Source organism: Stenella coeruleoalba, assembly GCF_951394435.1.
Source record: "Stenella coeruleoalba genome assembly, contig: scaffold_62, whole genome shotgun sequence".
Taxonomy (NCBI): domain Eukaryota; kingdom Metazoa; phylum Chordata; class Mammalia; order Artiodactyla; family Delphinidae; genus Stenella; species Stenella coeruleoalba.
Genome location: NW_027646189.1, coordinates 1,182,450 through 1,205,927, shown reverse-complemented (window position 1 = coordinate 1,205,927; position 23,478 = coordinate 1,182,450). Strand labels below are relative to the sequence as shown.

Below are 23,478 nucleotides of genomic sequence, written 5' to 3'. Positions count from 1 at the left end.
GCAACAGGAAGAGGAAATAACCAAAGGCTCAGCGTTCCGTACCGGAACCAGATTAGGGCCTGAAGCCATCCTGCGGTGTTGCGGCCAGGTCACAAGAAAGCGAGTTGAAGAAAGGAGCTCAGGGGCACTGTAATTCACAAACCTGCAGAGTTATAAATGACAGCTATCGTCCAAAAATAGACTGAAGTAAGGCTGCCAAGAGGACTTGAAAGCGGGGCAGAATTGCAGGAAACCGATTTCAGGAGGTAGACTGGAATTGCATTGAAAGCATAGGAAAAGAGGCAGAACGTCCACAATGATGCACTTGGCCAAAAAGGGCGTATGCGTTTTTTCCTGAATATATTCAGGAAAAAACGCATACGCCCTTTTTGGCCAACCAAGCAAGCTTGCAAAGGAAATCTGCACTACAATGAAGTCTCACTTCCCCACGGTCAAAAGGGCCATCTGAAAAAAGTGTAAAATCCAGAAAGGCAACAGGCCATTGAGAACTGGGAGCCTTGTTATGCTGATGGACGGGATGTAAATTGCCAACAGACACTTGGGAGAAGTGTATGGTGTTTCCTGAAACATCTAAAAAACAAAGCAACAGAGCCTAGGGCACTTCCACTTATGGTCCTACAGCTTAGGGAAATTAAAATCAAAAAGACACAGCCACCCCAAAGTTTGGAACGGCTCTGTTTACAAGAACCTCGTTTACAGTACAAGTTCAACATCCCAGAAAGTGAAAAATGGATAAAGAAGTTGTGGTATTTACTTACAAAGCAATATCACTCAGCAATGAAATCTGTGTCATCAGGCCCTTAGCAGCACAATGAGTGGATTCAGGTATGATGATTCTAACTGAAATAAGTCACACAGAAAAAGAAACATCATAAGATATCAGTAATACACGGAATGGAAACTTGGCTACACAGGAACTGAATTACAGAACAGAACACGGTCTCAAATTTAGAAAAACAACTTATGCTTGCTTAAGAGTAACGGTGAGTTGGGGTGCTGCATAAAACCAGAGATTGAAATGAGCACAGATAAAGTTCCTTAAGCCAAATATGGAATAGACAAGAGCTACTCCTTGCTCAACGAAATGGACTCAACACCCCATATTAAACGCCTAAGAATGTACCTGACTAGTAAGTATCTTAAAACCTATGGATTGCTATGTCTCCGAAAGAGAATCAAGCATGTGTACAGGGGCATAAACGCAGCATTGATAGGATTGGAGAGGTGCGGTGAGCAAATGAAGACCCTTTGAAGTCATATTGCATGGTACCCATTCCACGGGTTTCAACTACCCAGTTTTAAGGTATTCTTCCTTCAGCTAAAACATGCATGTGGAACCTAGAGTATGATCAACCATGTGATCGGGAGACGTGTTTAAATATGTCTCAGTTTTCCTCCCCTGGTACTCGGGTGCAACATTCCAGACGCTTTACTAACACTCTCCCCACTTGGAGAGTCAGTCCCTTTAACCTCCTGTTTGGCCCAGTTTGCAATTTCTGCGGAAGATGAACAGGAATAGCGAGAACCAATGAGAGGCTAGCTGGAGGTGTCTGGACGGGCAAATTTAACTCTCATTTCCCACCAGGAAGAGGAATTAACCAAAGGCTCAGCATGCCGGGCCGGAACCAGATTAGGGCCTGAAGCCATCCTGCGGTGTTGCGGCCAGGTCACAAGAAAGCGAGTTGAAGAAAGGAGCTCAGGGGCACTGTAATTCACAAACCTGCAGAGTTATAAATGACAGCTATCGTCCAAAAATAGACTGAAGTAAGGCTGCCAAGAGGACTTGAAAGCCGGGCAGAATTGCAGGACACCGATTTCAAGAGGTAGACTGGAATTGCATTGAAAGCATAGGAAAAGAGGCAGAACGTCCACAATGATGCACTTGGCCAAAAAGGGCGTATGCGTTTTTTCCTGAATATATTCAGGAAAAAACGCATACGCACTTTTTGGCCAACCAAGCAAGCTTGCAAAGGAAATCTGCACTACAATGAAGTCTCACTTCCCCCCGGTCAAAAGGGCCATCTGAAAAAAGTGTAAAATCCAGAAAGGCAGGACAGGCCATGGAGAACTGGGAGCCTTGTTATGCTGATGGGCGGGATGTAAATTGCCAACAGACACTTGGGAGGAGTGTATGGTGTTTCCTGAAACATCTAAAAAACAAAGCAACAGAGCCTAGGGCACTGCCACTTATGGTCCTATAGCTTAGGGAAATTAAAATCAAAAAGACACAGCCACCCCAAAGTTTGGAACGGCTCTGTTTACAAGAACCTCGTTTACAGTACAAGTTCAACATCGCAGAAAGTGAAAAATGGATAAAGAAGTTGTGGTATTTACTTACAAAGCAATATCACTCAGCAATGAAATCTGTGTCATCAGGCCCTTAGCAGCACAATGAGTGGATTCAGGTATGATGATTCTAACTGAAATAAGTCACACAGAAAAAGAAACATCATAAGATATCAGTAATACACGGAATGTAAACTTGGCTACACAGGAACTGAATTACAGAACAGAACAGGGTCTCAAATTTAGAAAACCAACTTATTCTTGCTTAAAGTTAAAGGTGAGTTGGGGTGCTGCATAAAACCAGAGATTGAAATGAGCACAGATAAAGTTCCTTAAGCCAAATATGGAATAGACAAGAGCTACTCCTCGCTCAACGAAATGGACTCAACACCCCATATTAAACGCCTAAGAATGTACCTGACTAGTAAGTATCTTAAAACCTATGGATTGCTATGTCTCCGAAAGAGAATCAAGCATGTGTACAGGGGCATAAACGCAGCAGTGATAGGATTGGAGAGGTTCGGTGAGCAAATGAAGACCCTTTGAAGTCATATTGCATGGTACCCATTCCACGGGTTTCAACTACCCAGGTTTAAGGTATTCTTCCTTCAGCTAAAACATGCATGTGGAACCTAGAGTATGATCAACCATGTGATCGGGAGACGTGTTCAAATATGTCTCAGTTTTCCTCCCCTGGTACTCGGGTGCAACATTCCAGACGCTTTACTAACACTCTCCCCACTTGGAGAGTCAGTCCCTTTAACATCCTGTTTGGCCCAGTTTGCAATTTCTGCGGAAGATGAACAGGAATAGCGAGAACCAATGAGAGGCTAGCTGGAGGTGTCTGGACGGGCAAATTTAACTCTCATTTCCCACCAGTAAGAGGAATTAACCAAAGGCTCAGCATGCTGGGCCGGAACCAGATTAGGGCCTGAAGCCATCCTGCGGTGTTGCGGCCAGGTCACAAGAAAGCGAGTTGAAGAAAGGAGCTCAGGGGCACTGTAATTCACAAACCTGCAGAGTTATAAATGACAGCTATCGTCCAAAAATAGACTGAAGTAAGGCTGCCAAGAGGACTTGAAAGAGGGGCAGAATTGCAGGAAAACGATTTCAGGAGGTAGACTGGAATTGCATTGAAAGCATAGGAAAAGAGGCAGAACGTCCACAATGATGCACTTGGCCAAAAAGGGCGTATGCGTTTTCTCCTGAATATATTCAGGAAAAAACGCATACGCCCTTTTTGGCCAACCAAGCAAGCTTGCAAAGGAAATCTGCACTACAATGAAGTCTCACTTCCCCCCGGCCAAAAGGGCCATCTGAAAAAAGTGTAAAATCCAGAAAGGCAACAGGCCATAGAGAACTGGGAGCCTTGTTATGCTGATGGGCGGGATGTAAATTGCCAACAGACACTTGGGAGAAGTGTATGGTGTTTCCTGAAACATCTAAAAAACAAAGCAACAGAGCCTAGGGCACTTCCACTTATGGTCCTATAGCTTAGGGAAATTAAAATAAAAAAGACACAGCCACCCCAAAGTTTGGAACAGCTCTGTTTACAAGAACCTCGTTTACAGTACAAGTTCAACATCGCAGAAAGTGAAAAATGGATAAAGAAGTTGTGGTATTTACTTACAAAGCAATATCACTCAGCAGTGAAATCTGTGTCATCAGGCCCGTAGCAGCACAATGAGTGGATTCAGGTATGATGATTCTAACTGAAATAAGTCACACAGAAAAAGAAACATCATAAGATATCAGTAATACACGGAATGGAAACTTGGCTACACAGGAAGTGAATTACAGAACAGAACAGGGTCTCAAATTTAGAAAACCAACTTATGCTTGCTTAAGGGTAAAGGTGAGTTGGGGTGCTGCATAAAACCAGAGATTGAAATGAGCACAGATAAAGTTCCTTAAGCCAAATATGGAATAGACAAGAGCTACTCCTTGCTCAACGAAATGGACTCAACACCCCATATTAAACGCCTAAGAATGTACCTGACTAGTAAGTATCTTAAAACCTATGGATTGCTATGTCTCCGAAAGAGAATCAAGCATGTGTACAGGGGCATAAACGCAGCAGTGATAGGATTGGAGAGGTTCGGTGAGCAAATGAAGACCCTTTGAAGTCATATTGCATGGTACCCATTACACGGGTCTCAACTCTCCAGGTTTAAGGTATTCTTCCTTCAGCTAAAACATGCATGTGGAACCCAAGTATGATCAACCATGTGAACGGGAGACGTGTTCAAATATGTCTCAGTTTTCCTCCCCTGGTACTCGGGTGCAACATTCCAGACGCTTTACTAACACTCTCCCCACTTGGAGAGTCAGCGCCTTTAACCTCCTGTTTGGCCCAGTTTGCAATTTCTGCGGAAGATGAACAGGAATAGCGAGAACCAATGAGAGGCTAGCTGGAGGTGTCTGGACGGGCAAATTTAACTCTCATTTCCCACCAGGAAGAGGAAATAACCAAAGGCTCAGCGTGCCGGGCCGGAACCAGATTAGGGCCTGAAGCCATCCTGCGGTGTTGCGGCCAGGTCACAAGAAAGCGAGTTGAAGAAAGGATCTCAGGGACACTGTAATTCACAAACCTGCAGAGTTATAAATGACAGCTATCGTCCAAAAATAGACTGAAGTAAGGCTGCCAAGAGGACTTGAAAGCGGGGCAGAATTGCAGGAAACCGATTTCAGGAGGTAGACTGGAATTGCATTGAAAGCATAGGAAAAGAGGCAGAAGGTCCACAATGATGCACTTGGCCAAAAAGGGCGTATGCATTTTTTCCTGAATATATTCAGGAAAAAACGCATACGCCCTTTTTGGCCAACCAAGCAAGCTTGCAAAGGAAATCTGCACTACAATGAAGTCTCACTTCCCCCCGGTCAAAAGGGCCATCTGAAAAAAGTGTAAAATCCAGAAAGGCAGGACAGGCCATGGAGAACTGGCAGCCTTGTTATGCTGATGGGCGGGATGTAAATTGCCAACAGACACTTGGGAGAGGTGTATGGTGTTTCCTGAAACATCTAAAAAACAAAGCAACAGAGCCTAGGGCACTTCCACTTATGGTCCTATAGCTTAGGGAAATTAAAATCAAAAAGACACAGCCACCCCAAAGTTTGGAATGGCTCTGTTTACAAGAACCTCGTTTACAGTACAAGTTCAACATCGCAGAAAGTGAAAAATGGATAAAGAAGTTGTGGTATTTACTTACAAAGCAATATCACTCAGCAATGAAATCTGTGTCATCAGGCCCTTAGCAGCACAATGAGTGGATTCAGGTATGATGATTCTAACTGAAATAAGTCACACAGAAAAAGAAACATCATAAGATATCAGTAATACACGGAATGTAAACTTGGCTACACAGGAACTGAATTACAGAACAGAACAGGGTCTCAAATTTAGAAAACCAACTTATTCTTGCTTAAGGGTAAAGGTGAGTTGGGGTGCTGCATAAAACCAGAGATTGAAATGAGCACAGATAAAGTTCCTTAAGCCAAATATGGAATAGACAAGAGCTACTCCTTGCTCAACGAAATGGACTCAACACCCCATATTAAAAGCCTAAGAATGTACCTGACTAGTAAGTATCTTAAAACCTATGGATTGCTATGTCTCCGAAAGAGAATCAAGCATGTGTACAGGGGCATAAACGCAGCAGTGATAGGATTGGAGAGGTTCGGTGAGCAAATGAAGACCCTTTGAAGTCATATTGCATGGTACCCATTCCACGGGTTTCAACTACCCAGGTTTAAGGTATTCTTCCTTCAGCTAAAACATGCATGTGGAACCTAGAGTATGATCAACCATGTGATCGGGAGACGTGTTCAAATATGTCTCAGTTTTCCTCCCCTGGTACTCGGGTGCAACATTCCAGACGCTTTACTAACACTCTCCCGACTTGGAGAGTCAGTCCCTTTAACCTCCTGTTTGGCCCAGTTTGCAATTTCTGTGGAAGATGAACAGGAATAGCGAGAACCAATGAGAGGCTAGCTGGAGGTGTCTGGACGGGCAAATTTAACTCTCATTTCCCACCAGGAAGAGGAATTAACCAAAGGCTCAGCATGCCGGTCCGGAACCAGATTAGGGCCTGAAGCCATCCTGCGGTGTTGCGGCCAGGTCACAAGAAAGCGAGTTGAAGAAAGGAGCTCAGGGGCACTGTAATTCACAAACCTGCAGAGTTATAAATGACAGCTATCGTCCAAAAATAGACTGAAGTAAGGCTGCCAAGAGGACTTGAAAGCGGGGCAGAATTGCAGGAAACCGATTTCAGGAGGTAGACTGGAATTGCATTGAAAGCATAGGAAAAGAGGCAGAACGTCCACAATGATGCACTTGGCCAAAAAGGGCGTATGCGTTTTTTCCTGAATATATTCAGGAAAAAATGCATACGCCCTTTTTGGCCAACCAAGCAAGCTTGCAAAGGAAATCTGCACTACAATGAAGTCTCACTTCCCCCCGGTCAAAAGGGCCATCTGAAAAAAGTGTAAAATCCAGAAAGGCAGGACAGGCCATGGAGAACTGGGAGCCTTGTTATGCTGATGGGCGGGATGTAAATTGCCAACAACCACTCGGGAGAAGTGTATGGTGTTTCCTGAAACATCTAAAAAACAAAGCAACAGAACCTAGGGCACTTCCACTTATGGTCCTATAGCTTAGGGAAATTAAAATCAAAAAGACACAGCCACCCCAAAGTTTGGAACGGCTCTGTTTACAAGAACCTCGTTTACAGTACAAGTTCAACATCGCAGAAAGTGAAAAATGGATAAAGAAGTTGTGGTATTTACTTACAAAGCAATATCACTCAGCAATGAAATCTGTGTCATCAGGCCCTTAGCAGCACAATGAGTGGATTCAGGTATGATGATTCTAACTGAAATAAGTCACACAGAAAAAGAAACATCATAAGATATCAGTAATACACGGAATGTAAACTTGGCTACACAGGAACTGAATTACAGAACAGAACAGGGTCTCAAATTTAGAAAACCAACTTATGCTTGCTTAAGGGTAAAGGTGAGTTGGGGTGCTGCATAAAACCAGAGATTGAAATGAGCACAGATAAAGTTCCTTAAGCCAAATATGGAATAGACAAGAGCTACTCCTTGCTCAACGACATGGACTCAACACCGCATATTAAACGCCTAAGAATGTACCTGACTAGTAAGTATCGTAAAACCTATGGATTGCTATGTCTCCAAAAGAGAATCAAGCATGTGTACAGGGGCATAAACGCAGCAGTGATAGGATTGGAGAGGTTCGGTGAGCAAATGAAGACCCTTTGAAGTCATATTGCATGGTACCCATTACACGGGTCTCAACTCTCCAGGTTTAAGGTATTCTTCCTTCAGCTAAAACATGCATGTGGAACCCAAGTATGATCAACCATGTGAACGGGAGACGTGTTCAAATATGTCTCAGTTTTCCTCCCCTGGTACTCGGGTGCAACATTCCAGACGCTTTACTAACACTCTCCCCACTTGGAGAGTCAGCGCCTTTAACCTCCTGTTTGGCCCAGTTTGCAATTTCTGCGGAAGATGAACAGGAATAGCGAGAACCAATGAGAGGCTAGCTGGAGGTGTCTGGACGGGCAAATTTAACTCTCATTTCCCACCAGGAAGAGGAAATAACCAAAGGCTCAGTGTGCCGGGCCGGAACCAGATTAGGGCCTGAAGCCATCCTGCGGTGTTGCGGGCAGGTCACAAGAAAGCGAGGTGAAGAAAGGAGCTCAGGGGCACTGTAATTCACAAACCTGCAGAGTTATAAATGAGAGCTATCGTCCAAAAATAGACTGAAGTAAGGTTGCCAAGAGGACTTGAAAGCGGGGCAGAATTGCAGGAAACCGATTTCAGGAGGTAGACTGGAATTGCATTGAAAGCATAGGAAAAGAGGCAGAACGTCCACAATGATGCACTTGGCCAAAAAGGGCGTATGCGTTTTTTCCTGAATATATTCAGGAAAAAACGCATACGCCCTTTTTGGCCAACCAAGCAAGCTTGCAAAGGAAATCTGCACTACAATGAAGTCTCACTTCCCCCCGGTCAAAAGGGCCATCTGAAAAAAGTGTAAAATCCAGAAAGGCAACAGGCCATTGAGAACTGGCAGCCTTGTTATGCTGATGGGCGGGATGTAAATTGCCAACAACCACTCGGGAGAAGTGTATGGTGTTTCCTGAAACATCTAAAAAACAAAGCAACAGAACCTAGGGCACTTCCACTTATGGTCCTATAGCTTAGGGAAATTAAAATCAAAAAGACACAGCCACCCCAAAGTTTGGAACGGCTCTGTTTACAAGAACCTCGTTTACAGTACAAGTTCAACATCGCAGAAAGTGAAAAATGGATAAAGAAGTTGTGGTATTTACTTACAAAGCAATATCACTCAGCAATGAAATCTATGTCATCAGGCCCTTAGCATCACAATGAGTGGATTCAGGTATGATGATTCTAACTGAAATAAGTCACACAGAAAAAGAAAAATCATAAGATATCAGTAATACACGGAATGTAAACTTGGCTACACAGGAACTGAATTACAGAACAGAACAGGGTCTCAAATTTAGAAAACCAACTTATGCTTGCTTAAGGGTAAAGGTGAGTTGGGGTGCTGCATAAAACCAGAGATTGAAATGAGCACAGATAAAGTTCCTTAAGTCAAATATGGAATAGACAAGAGCTACTCCTTGCTCAATGAAATGGACTAAACACCGCATATTAAACGCCTAAGAATGTACCTGACTAGTAAGTATCGTAAAACCTATGGATTGCTATGTCTCCGAAAGAGAATCAAGCATGTGCACAGGGGCATAAACGCAGCAGTGATAGGATTGGAGAGGTGCGGTGAGCAAATGAAGACCCTTTGAAGTCATATTGCATGGTACCCATTCCACGGGTTTCAACTACCCAGGTTTAAGGTATTCTTCCTTCAGCTAAAACATGCATGTGGAACCTAGAGTATGATCAACCATGTGATCGGGAGACGTGTTCAAATATGTCTCAGTTTTCCTCCCCTGGTACTCGGGTGCAACATTCCAGACGCTTTACTAACACTCTCCCCACTTGGAGAGTCAGTCCCTTTAACCTCCTGTTTGGCCCAGTTTGCAATTTCTGCGGAAGATGAACAGGAATAGCGAAAACCAATGAGAGGCTAGCTGGAGGTGTCTGGACGGGCAAATTTAACTCTCATTTCCCACCAGTAAGAGGAATTAACCAAAGGCTCAGCATGCTGGGCCGGAACCAGATTAGGGCCTGAAGCCATCCTGCGGTGTTGCGGCCAGGTCACAAGAAAGCGAGTTGAAGAAAGGAGCTCAGGGGCACTGTAATTCACAAACCTGCAGAGTTATAAATGACAGCTATCGTCCAAAAATAGACTGAAGTAAGGCTGCCAAGAGGACTTGAAAGAGGGGCAGAATTGCAGGAAAACGATTTCAGGAGGTAGACTGGAATTGCATTGAAAGCATAGGAAAAGAGGCAGAACGTCCACAATGATGCACTTGGCCAAAAAGGGCGTATGCGTTTTCTCCTGAATATATTCAGGAAAAAACGCATACGCCCTTTTTGGCCAACCAAGCAAGCTTGCAAAGGAAATCTGCACTACAATGAAGTCTCACTTCCCCCCGGCCAAAAGGGCCATCTGAAAAAAGTGTAAAATCCAGAAAGGCAACAGGCCATAGAGAACTGGGAGCCTTGTTATGCTGATGGGCGGGATGTAAATTGCCAACAGACACTTGGGAGAAGTGTATGGTGTTTCCTGAAACATCTAAAAAACAAAGCAACAGAGCCTAGGGCACTTCCACTTATGGTCCTATAGCTTAGGGAAATTAAAATAAAAAAGACACAGCCACCCCAAAGTTTGGAACAGCTCTGTTTACAAGAACCTCGTTTACAGTACAAGTTCAACATCGCAGAAAGTGAAAAATGGATAAAGAAGTTGTGGTATTTACTTACAAAGCAATATCACTCAGCAGTGAAATCTGTGTCATCAGGCCCGTAGCAGCACAATGAGTGGATTCAGGTATGATGATTCTAACTGAAATAAGTCACACAGAAAAAGAAACATCATAAGATATCAGTAATACACGGAATGGAAACTTGGCTACACAGGAAGTGAATTACAGAACAGAACAGGGTCTCAAATTTAGAAAACCAACTTATGCTTGCTTAAGGGTAAAGGTGAGTTGGGGTGCTGCATAAAACCAGAGATTGAAATGAGCACAGATAAAGTTCCTTAAGCCAAATATGGAATAGACAAGAGCTACTCCTTGCTCAACGAAATGGACTCAACACCCCATATTAAACGCCTAAGAATGTACCTGACTAGTAAGTATCTTAAAACCTATGGATTGCTATGTCTCCGAAAGAGAATCAAGCATGTGTACAGGGGCATAAACGCAGCAGTGATAGGATTGGAGAGGTTCGGTGAGCAAATGAAGACCCTTTGAAGTCATATTGCATGGTACCCATTACACGGGTCTCAACTCTCCAGGTTTAAGGTATTCTTCCTTCAGCTAAAACATGCATGTGGAACCCAAGTATGATCAACCATGTGAACGGGAGACGTGTTCAAATATGTCTCAGTTTTCCTCCCCTGGTACTCGGGTGCAACATTCCAGACGCTTTACTAACACTCTCCCCACTTGGAGAGTCAGCGCCTTTAACCTCCTGTTTGGCCCAGTTTGCAATTTCTGCGGAAGATGAACAGGAATAGCGAGAACCAATGAGAGGCTAGCTGGAGGTGTCTGGACGGGCAAATTTAACTCTCATTTCCCACCAGGAAGAGGAAATAACCAAAGGCTCAGCGTGCCGGGCCGGAACCAGATTAGGGCCTGAAGCCATCCTGCGGTGTTGCGGCCAGGTCACAAGAAAGCGAGTTGAAGAAAGGATCTCAGGGACACTGTAATTCACAAACCTGCAGAGTTATAAATGACAGCTATCGTCCAAAAATAGACTGAAGTAAGGCTGCCAAGAGGACTTGAAAGCGGGGCAGAATTGCAGGAAACCGATTTCAGGAGGTAGACTGGAATTGCATTGAAAGCATAGGAAAAGAGGCAGAAGGTCCACAATGATGCACTTGGCCAAAAAGGGCGTATGCATTTTTTCCTGAATATATTCAGGAAAAAACGCATACGCCCTTTTTGGCCAACCAAGCAAGCTTGCAAAGGAAATCTGCACTACAATGAAGTCTCACTTCCCCCCGGTCAAAAGGGCCATCTGAAAAAAGTGTAAAATCCAGAAAGGCAGGACAGGCCATGGAGAACTGGCAGCCTTGTTATGCTGATGGGCGGGATGTAAATTGCCAACAGACACTTGGGAGAGGTGTATGGTGTTTCCTGAAACATCTAAAAAACAAAGCAACAGAGCCTAGGGCACTTCCACTTATGGTCCTATAGCTTAGGGAAATTAAAATCAAAAAGACACAGCCACCCCAAAGTTTGGAATGGCTCTGTTTACAAGAACCTCGTTTACAGTACAAGTTCAACATCGCAGAAAGTGAAAAATGGATAAAGAAGTTGTGGTATTTACTTACAAAGCAATATCACTCAGCAATGAAATCTGTGTCATCAGGCCCTTAGCAGCACAATGAGTGGATTCAGGTATGATGATTCTAACTGAAATAAGTCACACAGAAAAAGAAACATCATAAGATATCAGTAATACACGGAATGTAAACTTGGCTACACAGGAACTGAATTACAGAACAGAACAGGGTCTCAAATTTAGAAAACCAACTTATTCTTGCTTAAGGGTAAAGGTGAGTTGGGGTGCTGCATAAAACCAGAGATTGAAATGAGCACAGATAAAGTTCCTTAAGCCAAATATGGAATAGACAAGAGCTACTCCTTGCTCAACGAAATGGACTCAACACCCCATATTAAAAGCCTAAGAATGTACCTGACTAGTAAGTATCTTAAAACCTATGGATTGCTATGTCTCCGAAAGAGAATCAAGCATGTGTACAGGGGCATAAACGCAGCAGTGATAGGATTGGAGAGGTTCGGTGAGCAAATGAAGACCCTTTGAAGTCATATTGCATGGTACCCATTCCACGGGTTTCAACTACCCAGGTTTAAGGTATTCTTCCTTCAGCTAAAACATGCATGTGGAACCTAGAGTATGATCAACCATGTGATCGGGAGACGTGTTCAAATATGTCTCAGTTTTCCTCCCCTGGTACTCGGGTGCAACATTCCAGACGCTTTACTAACACTCTCCCGACTTGGAGAGTCAGTCCCTTTAACCTCCTGTTTGGCCCAGTTTGCAATTTCTGTGGAAGATGAACAGGAATAGCGAGAACCAATGAGAGGCTAGCTGGAGGTGTCTGGACGGGCAAATTTAACTCTCATTTCCCACCAGGAAGAGGAATTAACCAAAGGCTCAGCATGCCGGTCCGGAACCAGATTAGGGCCTGAAGCCATCCTGCGGTGTTGCGGCCAGGTCACAAGAAAGCGAGTTGAAGAAAGGAGCTCAGGGGCACTGTAATTCACAAACCTGCAGAGTTATAAATGACAGCTATCGTCCAAAAATAGACTGAAGTAAGGCTGCCAAGAGGACTTGAAAGCGGGGCAGAATTGCAGGAAACCGATTTCAGGAGGTAGACTGGAATTGCATTGAAAGCATAGGAAAAGAGGCAGAACGTCCACAATGATGCACTTGGCCAAAAAGGGCGTATGCGTTTTTTCCTGAATATATTCAGGAAAAAATGCATACGCCCTTTTTGGCCAACCAAGCAAGCTTGCAAAGGAAATCTGCACTACAATGAAGTCTCACTTCCCCCCGGTCAAAAGGGCCATCTGAAAAAAGTGTAAAATCCAGAAAGGCAGGACAGGCCATGGAGAACTGGGAGCCTTGTTATGCTGATGGGCGGGATGTAAATTGCCAACAACCACTCGGGAGAAGTGTATGGTGTTTCCTGAAACATCTAAAAAACAAAGCAACAGAACCTAGGGCACTTCCACTTATGGTCCTATAGCTTAGGGAAATTAAAATCAAAAAGACACAGCCACCCCAAAGTTTGGAACGGCTCTGTTTACAAGAACCTCGTTTACAGTACAAGTTCAACATCGCAGAAAGTGAAAAATGGATAAAGAAGTTGTGGTATTTACTTACAAAGCAATATCACTCAGCAATGAAATCTGTGTCATCAGGCCCTTAGCAGCACAATGAGTGGATTCAGGTATGATGATTCTAACTGAAATAAGTCACACAGAAAAAGAAACATCATAAGATATCAGTAATACACGGAATGTAAACTTGGCTACACAGGAACTGAATTACAGAACAGAACAGGGTCTCAAATTTAGAAAACCAACTTATGCTTGCTTAAGGGTAAAGGTGAGTTGGGGTGCTGCATAAAACCAGAGATTGAAATGAGCACAGATAAAGTTCCTTAAGCCAAATATGGAATAGACAAGAGCTACTCCTTGCTCAACGACATGGACTCAACACCGCATATTAAACGCCTAAGAATGTACCTGACTAGTAAGTATCGTAAAACCTATGGATTGCTATGTCTCCAAAAGAGAATCAAGCATGTGTACAGGGGCATAAACGCAGCAGTGATAGGATTGGAGAGGTTCGGTGAGCAAATGAAGACCCTTTGAAGTCATATTGCATGGTACCCATTACACGGGTCTCAACTCTCCAGGTTTAAGGTATTCTTCCTTCAGCTAAAACATGCATGTGGAACCCAAGTATGATCAACCATGTGAACGGGAGACGTGTTCAAATATGTCTCAGTTTTCCTCCCCTGGTACTCGGGTGCAACATTCCAGACGCTTTACTAACACTCTCCCCACTTGGAGAGTCAGCGCCTTTAACCTCCTGTTTGGCCCAGTTTGCAATTTCTGCGGAAGATGAACAGGAATAGCGAGAACCAATGAGAGGCTAGCTGGAGGTGTCTGGACGGGCAAATTTAACTCTCATTTCCCACCAGGAAGAGGAAATAACCAAAGGCTCAGTGTGCCGGGCCGGAACCAGATTAGGGCCTGAAGCCATCCTGCGGTGTTGCGGGCAGGTCACAAGAAAGCGAGGTGAAGAAAGGAGCTCAGGGGCACTGTAATTCACAAACCTGCAGAGTTATAAATGAGAGCTATCGTCCAAAAATAGACTGAAGTAAGGTTGCCAAGAGGACTTGAAAGCGGGGCAGAATTGCAGGAAACCGATTTCAGGAGGTAGACTGGAATTGCATTGAAAGCATAGGAAAAGAGGCAGAACGTCCACAATGATGCACTTGGCCAAAAAGGGCGTATGCGTTTTTTCCTGAATATATTCAGGAAAAAACGCATACGCCCTTTTTGGCCAACCAAGCAAGCTTGCAAAGGAAATCTGCACTACAATGAAGTCTCACTTCCCCCCGGTCAAAAGGGCCATCTGAAAAAAGTGTAAAATCCAGAAAGGCAACAGGCCATTGAGAACTGGCAGCCTTGTTATGCTGATGGGCGGGATGTAAATTGCCAACAACCACTCGGGAGAAGTGTATGGTGTTTCCTGAAACATCTAAAAAACAAAGCAACAGAACCTAGGGCACTTCCACTTATGGTCCTATAGCTTAGGGAAATTAAAATCAAAAAGACACAGCCACCCCAAAGTTTGGAACGGCTCTGTTTACAAGAACCTCGTTTACAGTACAAGTTCAACATCGCAGAAAGTGAAAAATGGATAAAGAAGTTGTGGTATTTACTTACAAAGCAATATCACTCAGCAATGAAATCTATGTCATCAGGCCCTTAGCATCACAATGAGTGGATTCAGGTATGATGATTCTAACTGAAATAAGTCACACAGAAAAAGAAAAATCATAAGATATCAGTAATACACGGAATGTAAACTTGGCTACACAGGAACTGAATTACAGAACAGAACAGGGTCTCAAATTTAGAAAACCAACTTATGCTTGCTTAAGGGTAAAGGTGAGTTGGGGTGCTGCATAAAACCAGAGATTGAAATGAGCACAGATAAAGTTCCTTAAGTCAAATATGGAATAGACAAGAGCTACTCCTTGCTCAATGAAATGGACTAAACACCGCATATTAAACGCCTAAGAATGTACCTGACTAGTAAGTATCGTAAAACCTATGGATTGCTATGTCTCCGAAAGAGAATCAAGCATGTGCACAGGGGCATAAACGCAGCAGTGATAGGATTGGAGAGGTGCGGTGAGCAAATGAAGACCCTTTGAAGTCATATTGCATGGTACCCATTCCACGGGTTTCAACTACCCAGGTTTAAGGTATTCTTCCTTCAGCTAAAACATGCATGTGGAACCTAGAGTATGATCAACCATGTGATCGGGAGACGTGTTCAAATATGTCTCAGTTTTCCTCCCCTGGTACTCGGGTGCAACATTCCAGACGCTTTACTAACACTCTCCCCACTTGGAGAGTCAGTCCCTTTAACCTCCTGTTTGGCCCAGTTTGCAATTTCTGCGGAAGATGAACAGGAATAGCGAAAACCAATGAGAGGCTAGCTGGAGGTGTCTGGATGGGCAAATTTAACTCTCATTTCCCACCAGGAAGAGGAATTAACCAAAGGCTCAGCATGCCGGGCCGGAACCTGATTAGGGCCTGAAGCCATCCTGCGGTGTTGCGGCCAGGTCTCAAGAAAGCGAGTTGAAGAAAGGAGCTCAGGGGCACTGTAATTCACAAACCTGCAGAGTTATAAATGACAGCTATCGTCCAAAAATAGACTGAAGTAAGGCTGCCAAGAGGACTTGAAAGCGGGGCAGAATTGCAGGAAACCGATTTCAGGAGGTAGACTGGAATTGCATTGAAAGCATAGGAAAAGAGGCAGAACGTCCACAATGATGCACTTGGCCAAAAAGGGCATATGCGTTTTTTCCTGAATATATTCAGGAAAAAACGCATACGCCCTTTTTGGACAACCAAGCAAGCTTGCAAAGGAAATCTGCACTACAATGAAGTCTCACTTCCCCCCGGTCAAAAGGGCCATCTGAAAAAAGTGTAAAATCCAGAAAGGCAGGACAGGCCATGGAGAACTGGGAGCCTTGTTATGCTGATGGGCGGGATGTAAATTGCCAACAGACACTCGGGAGAAGTGTATGGTGTTTCCTGAAACATCTAAAAAACAAAGCAACAGAGCCTAGGGCACTGCCACTTATGGTCCTATAGCTTAGGGAAATTAAAATCGAAAAGACACAGCCACCCCAAAGTTTGGAACGGCTCTGTTTACAAGAACCTCGTTTACAGTACAAGTTCAACATCGCAGAAAGTGAAAAATGGATAAAGAAGTTGTGGTATTTACTTACAAAGCAATATCACTCAGCAATGAAATCTGTGTCATCAGGCCCTTAGCAGCACAATGAGTGGATTCAGGTATGATGATTCTAACTGAAATAAGTCACACAGAAAAAGAAACATCATAAGATATCACTAATACACGGAATGTAAACTTGGCTACACAGGAACTGAATTACAGAACAGAACAGGGTCTCAAATTTAGAAAACCAACTTATTCTTGCTTAAGGGTAAAGGTGAGTTGGGGTGCTGCATAAAACCAGAGATTGAAATGAGCACAGATAAAGTTCCTTAAGCCAAATATGGAATAGACAAGAGCTACTCCTTGCTCAACGAAATGGACTCAACACCCCATATTAAACGCCTAAGAATGTACCTGACTAGTAAGTATCTTAAAACCTATGGATTGCTATGTCTCCGAAAGAGAATCAAGCATGTGTACAGGGGCATAAACGCAGCAGTGATAGGATTGGAGAGGTTCGGTGAGCAAATGAAGACCCTTTGAAGTCATATTGCATGGTACCCATTCCACGGGTTTCAACTACCCAGGTTTAAGGTATTCTTCCTTCAGCTAAAACATGCATGTGGAACCTAGAGTATGATCAACCATGTGATCGGGAGACGTGTTCAAATATGTCTCAGTTTTCCTCCCCTGGTACTCGGGTGCAACATTCCAGACGCTTTACTAACACTCTCCCCACTTGGAGAGTCAGTCCCTTTAACCTCCTGTTTGGCCCAGTTTGCAATTTCTGCGGAAGATGAACAGGAATAGCGAGAACCAATGAGAGGCTAGCTGGAGGTGTCTGGACGGGCAAATTTAACTCTCATTTCCCACCAGGAAGAGGAATTAACCAAAGGCTCAGCATGCCGGGCCGGAACCAGATTAGGGCCTGAAGCCATCCTGTGGTGTTGCGGCCAGGTCACAAGAAAGCGAGTTGAAGAAAGGAGCTCAGGGGCACTGTAATTCACAAACCTGCAGAGTTATAAATGACAGCTATCGTCCAAAAATATACTGAAGTAAGGCTGCCAAGAGGACTTGAAAGCGGGGCAGAATTGCAGGAAACCGATTTCAGGAGGTAGACTGGAATTGCATTGAAAGCATAGGAAAAGAGGCAGAACGTCCACAATGATGCACTTGGCCAAAAAGGGCGTATGCGTTTTTTCCTGAATATATTCAGGAAAAAACGCATACGCCCTTTTTGGCCAACCAAGCAAGCTTGCAAAGGAAATCTGCACTACAATGAAGTCTCACTTCCCCCCGGTCAAAAGGGCCATCTGAAAAAAGTGTAAAATCCAGAAAGGCAACAGGCCATGGAGAACTGGGAGCCTTGTTATGCTGATGGGTGGGATGTAAATTGCCAACAGACACTTGGGAGAAGTGTATGGTGTTTCCTGAAACATCTAAAAAACAAAGCAACAGAGCCTAGGGCACTGCCACTTATGGTCCTATAGCTTAGGGAAATTAAAATCAAAAAGACACAGCCACCCCAAAGTTTGGGACACCTCTGTTTACAAGAACCTCGTTTACAGTACAAGTTCAACATCGCAGAAAGTGAAAATTGGATAAAGAAGTTGTGGTATTTACTTACAAAGCAATATCACTCAGCAATGAAATCTATGTCATCAGGCCCTTAGCATCACAATGAGTGGATTCAGGTATGATGATTCTAACTGAAATAAGTCACACAGAAAAAGAAACATCATAAGATATCAGTAATACACGGAATGTAAACTTGGCTACACAGGAACTGAATTACAGAACAGAACAGGGTCTCAAATTTAGAAAACCAACTTATGCTTGCTTAAGGGTAAAGGTGAGTTGGGGTGCTGCATAAAACCAGAGATTGAAATGAGCACAGATAAAGTTCCTTAAGTCAAATATGGAATAGACAAGAGCTACTCCTTGCTCAATGAAATGGACTCAACACCGCATATTAAACGCCTAAGAATGTACCTGACTAGTAAGTATCGTAAAACCTATGGATTGCTATGTCTCCGAAAGAGAATCAAGCATGTGTACAGGGGCATAAACGCAGCAGTGATAGGATTGGAGAGGTTCGGTGAGCAAATGAAGACCCTTTGAAGTCATATTGCATGGTACCCATTACACGAGTCTCAACTCTCCAGGTTTAACGTATTCTTCCTTCAGCTAAAACATGCATGTGGAACCTAAGTATGATCAACCATGTGAACGGGAGACGTGTTCAAATATGTCTCAGTTTTCCTCCCCTGGTACTCGGGTGCAACATTCCAGACGCTTTACTAACACTCTCCCCACTTGGAGAGTCAGCGCCTTTAACCTCCTGTTTGGCCCAGTTTGCAATTTCTGCGGAAGATGAACAGGAATAGCGAGAACCAATGAGAGGCTAGCTGGAGGTGTCTGGACGGGCAAATTTAACTCTCATTTCCCACCAGGAAGAGGAAATAACCAAAGGCTCAGTGTGCCGTACCGGAACCAGATTAGGGCCTGAAGCCATCCTGCGGTGTTGCGGCCAGCTCAAAAGAAAGCGAGTTGAAGAAAGGAGCTCAGGGGCACTGTAATTCACAAACCTGCAGAGTTATAAATGACAGCTATCGTCCAAAAATAGACTGAAGTAAGGCTGCCAAGAGGACTTGAAAGCGGGGCAGAATTGCAGGAAACCGATTTCAGGAGGTAGACTGGAATTGCATTGAAAGCATAGGAAAAGAGGCAGAACGTCCACAATGATGCACTTGGCCAAAAAGGGCGTATGCGTTTTTTCCTGAATATATTCAGGAAAAAACGCATACGCCCTTTTTGGCCAACCAAGCAAGCTTGCAAAGGAAATCTGCACTACAATGAAGTCTCACTTCCCCCCGGTCAAAAGGGCCATCTGAAAAAAGTGTAAAATCCAGAAAGGCAGGACAGGCCATGGAGAACTGGCAGCCTTGTTATGCTGATGGGCGGGATGTAAATTGCCAACAACCACTCGGGAGAAGTGTATGGTGTTTCCTGAAACATCTAAAAAACAAAGCAACAGAACCTAGGGCACTTCCACTTATGGTCCTATAGCTTAGGGAAATTAAAATCAAAAAGACACAGCCACCCCAAAGTTTGGAACGGCTCTGTTTACAAGAACCTCATTTACAGTACAAGTTCAACATCGCAGAAAGTGAAAAATGGATAAAGAAGTTGTGGTATTTACTTACAAAGCAATATCACTCAGCAATGAAATCTGTGTCATCAGGCCCTTAGCAGCACAATGAGTGGATTCAGGTATGATGATTCTAACTGAAATAAGTCACACAGAAAAAGAAACATCATAAGATATCAGTAATACACGGAATGTAAACTTGGCTACACAGGAACTGAATTACAGAACAGAACAGGGTCTCAAATTTAGAAAACCAACTTATGCTTGCTTAAGGGTAAAGGTGAGTTGGGGTGCTGCATAAAACCAGAGATTGAAATGAGCACAGATAAAGTTCCTTAAGTCAAATATGGAATAGACAAGAGCTACTCCTTGCTCAACGAAATGGACTCAACACCGCATATTAAACGCCTAAGAATGTACCTGACTAGTAAGTATCTTAAAACCTATGGATTGCTATGTCTCCGAAAGAGAATCAAGCATGTGTACAGGGGCATAAACACAGCAGTGATAGGATTGGAGAGGTTCGGTGAGCAAATGAAGACCCTTTGAAGTCATATTGCATGGTACCCATTACACGGGTCTTAACTTTCCAGGTTTAAGATATTCTTCCTTCAGCTAAAACATGCATGTGGAAGCCAAGTATGATCAACCATGTGAACGGGAGACGTGTTCAAATATGTCTCAGTTTTCCTCCCCTGGTACTCGGGTGCAACATTCCAGACGCTTTACTAACACTCTCCCAACTTGGAGAGTCAGTCCCTTTAACCTCCTGTTTGGCCCAGTTTGCAATTTCTGCGGAAGATGAACAGGAATAGCGAGAACCAATGAGAGGCTAGCTGGAGGTGTCTGGACGGGCAAATTTAACTCTCATTTCCCACCAGGAAGAGGAAACAACCAAAGGCTCAGCGTGCCGTACCGGAACCAGATTAGGGCCTGAAGCCATCCTGCGGTGTTGCGGCCAGCTCAAAAGAAAGCGAGTTGAAGAAAGGAGCTCAGGGGCACTGTAATTCACAAACCTGCAGAGTTATAAATGACAGCTATCGTCCAAAAATAGACTGAAGTAAGGCTGCCAAGAGGACTTGAAAGCGGGGCAGAATTGCAGGAAACCGATTTCAGGAGGTAGACTGCAATTGCATTGAAAGCATAGGAAAAGAGGCAGAACGTCCACAATGATGCACTTGGCCAAAAAGGGCGTATGCGTTTTTTCCTGAATATATTCAGGAAAAAACGCATACGCCCTTTTTGGCCAACCAAGCAAGCTTGCAAAGGAAATCTGCACTACAATGAAGTCTCACTTCCCCCCGGTCAAAAGGGCCATCTGAAAAAAGTGTAAAATCCAGAAAGGCAACAGGCCATTGAGAACTGGGAGCCTTGTTATGCTGATGGGCGGGATGTAAATTGCCAACAGACACTCGGGAGAAGTGTATGGTGTTTCCTGAAACATCTAAAAAACAAAGCAACAGAACCTAGGTCACTTCCACTTATGGTCCTATAGCTTAGGGAAATTAAAATAAAAAAGACACAGCCACCCCAAAGTTTGGAACGGCTCTGTTTACAAGAACCTCGTTTACAGTACAAGTTCAACATCGCAGAAAGTGAAAAATGGATAAAGGACTTGTGGTACTTACGTACAATGCAGTATCACTCAGCAATGAAATCTATGTCATCAGGCCCGTAGCAGCATAATGAGTAGATTCAGGTACGATGATTCTAACTGAAATAAGTCACACAGAAAAAGAAACATCATAAGATATCAGTAATACACGGAATGTAAACTTGGCTACACAGAAACTGAATTACAGAACAGAACAGGGTCTCAAATTTAGAAAAACAACTTATTCTTGCTTAAGGGGAAAGGTGAGTTGGGGTGCTGCAAAAAACCAGAGATTGAAAAGAGCACAGATAAAGTTCCTTAAGCCAAATATGGAATAGACAAGAGCTACTCCTTGCTCAACGAAATGGACTCAACACCCCATATTAAACGCCTAAGAATGTACCTGACTAGTAAGTATCTTGAAACCTATGGATTGCTATGTCTCCAAAAGAGAATCAAGCGTGTGTACAGGGGCATAAACGCAGCAGTGATAGGATTGGAGAGGTTCGGTGAGCAAATGAAGACCCTTTGAAGTCATATTGCATGGTACCCATTCCACGGGTCTCAACTCTCCAGGTTTAAGGTATTCTTCCTTCAGCTGAAACATGCATGTGGAACCCAGAGTATGATCAACCATGTGAACGGGAGACGTGTTCAAATATGTCTCAGTTTTCCTCCCCTGGTACTCGGGTGCAACATTCCAGACGCTTTACTAACACTCTCCCGACTTGGAGAGTCAGTCCCTTTAACCTCCTGTTTGGCCCAGTTTGCAATTTCTGCGGAAGATGAACAGGAATAGCGAGAACCAATGAGAGGCTAGCTGAAGGTGTCTGGACGGGCAAATTTAACTCTCATTTCCCACCAGGAAGAGGAAATAACCAAAGGCTCAGCGTGCCGTACCGGAACCAGATTAGGGCCTGAAGCCATCCTGCGGTGTTGCGGCCAGCTCAAAAGAAAGCGAGTTGAAGAAAGGAGCTCAGGGGCACTGTAATTCACAAACCTGCAGAGTTATAAATGACAGCTATTGTCCAAAAATAGACTGAAGTAAGGCTGCCAAGAGGACTTGAAAGCGGGGCAGAATTGCAGGAAACCGATTTCAGGAGGTAGACTGCAATTGCATTGAAAGCATAGGAAAAGAGGCAGAACGTCCACAATGATGCACTTGGCCAAAAAGGGCGTATGCGTTTTTTCCTGAATATATTCAGGAAAAAACGCATACGCCCTTTTTGGCCAACCAAGCAAGCTTGCAAAGGAAATCTGCACTACAATGAAGTCTCAATTCCCCCCGGTCAAAAGGGCCATCTCAAAAAAGTGTAAAATCCAGAAAGGCAGGACAGGCCATGGAGAACTGGGAGCCTTGTTATGCTGATGGGCGGGATGTAAATTGCGAACAACCACTCAGGAGAAGTGTATGGTGTTTCCTGAAACATCTAAAAAACAAAGCAACAGAACCTAGGGCACTTCCACTTATGGTCCTATAGCTTAGGGAAATTAAAATCAAAAAGACACAGCCACCCCAAAGTTTGGAACGGCTCTGTTTACAAGAACCTCGTTTACAGTACAAGTTCAACATCGCAGAAAGTGAAAAATGGATAAAGAAGTTGTGGTATTTACTTACAAAGCAATATCACTCAGCAATGAAATCTGTGTCATCAGGCCCTTAGCAGCACAATGAGTGGATTCAGGTATGATGATTCTAACTGAAGTAAGTCACACAGAAAAAGAAACATCATAAGATATCAGTAATACACGGAATGTAAACTTGGCTACACAGGAACTGAATTACAGAACAGAACAGGGACTCAAATTTAGAAAAACAACTTATGCTTGCTTAAGGGTAAAGGTGAGTTGGGGTGCTGCATAAAACCAGAGATTGAAATGAGCACAGATAAAGTTCCTTAAGTCAAATATGGAATAGACCAGAGCTACTCCTTGCTCAACGAAATGGACTCAACTACGCATATTAAACGCCTAAGAATGTACCTGACTAGTAAGTATCTTAAAACCTATGGATTGCTATGTCTCCGAAAGAGAATCAAGCATGTGTACAGGGGCATAAACGCAGCAGTGATAGGATTGGAGAGGTTCGGTGAGCAAATGAAGACCCTTTGAAGTCATATTGCATGGTACCCATTACACGGGTCTCAACTCTCCAGGTTTAAGGTATTCTTCCTTCAGCTAAGACATGCATGTGGAACCCAAGTATGATCAACCATGTGATCGGGAGACGTGTTCA

The 23,478-nt window shown here is 43.8% G+C and overlaps 1 long non-coding RNA gene across 6 annotated transcripts in view; it reads right to left on the bottom strand.

Annotated features, from left to right (window-relative positions):
• LOC307181269 overlaps window positions 1–23,478 on the bottom strand; it is a 1,277,915-nt gene that overhangs the window by 130,459 nt on the left and 1,123,978 nt on the right. The window lies entirely within an intron of this gene.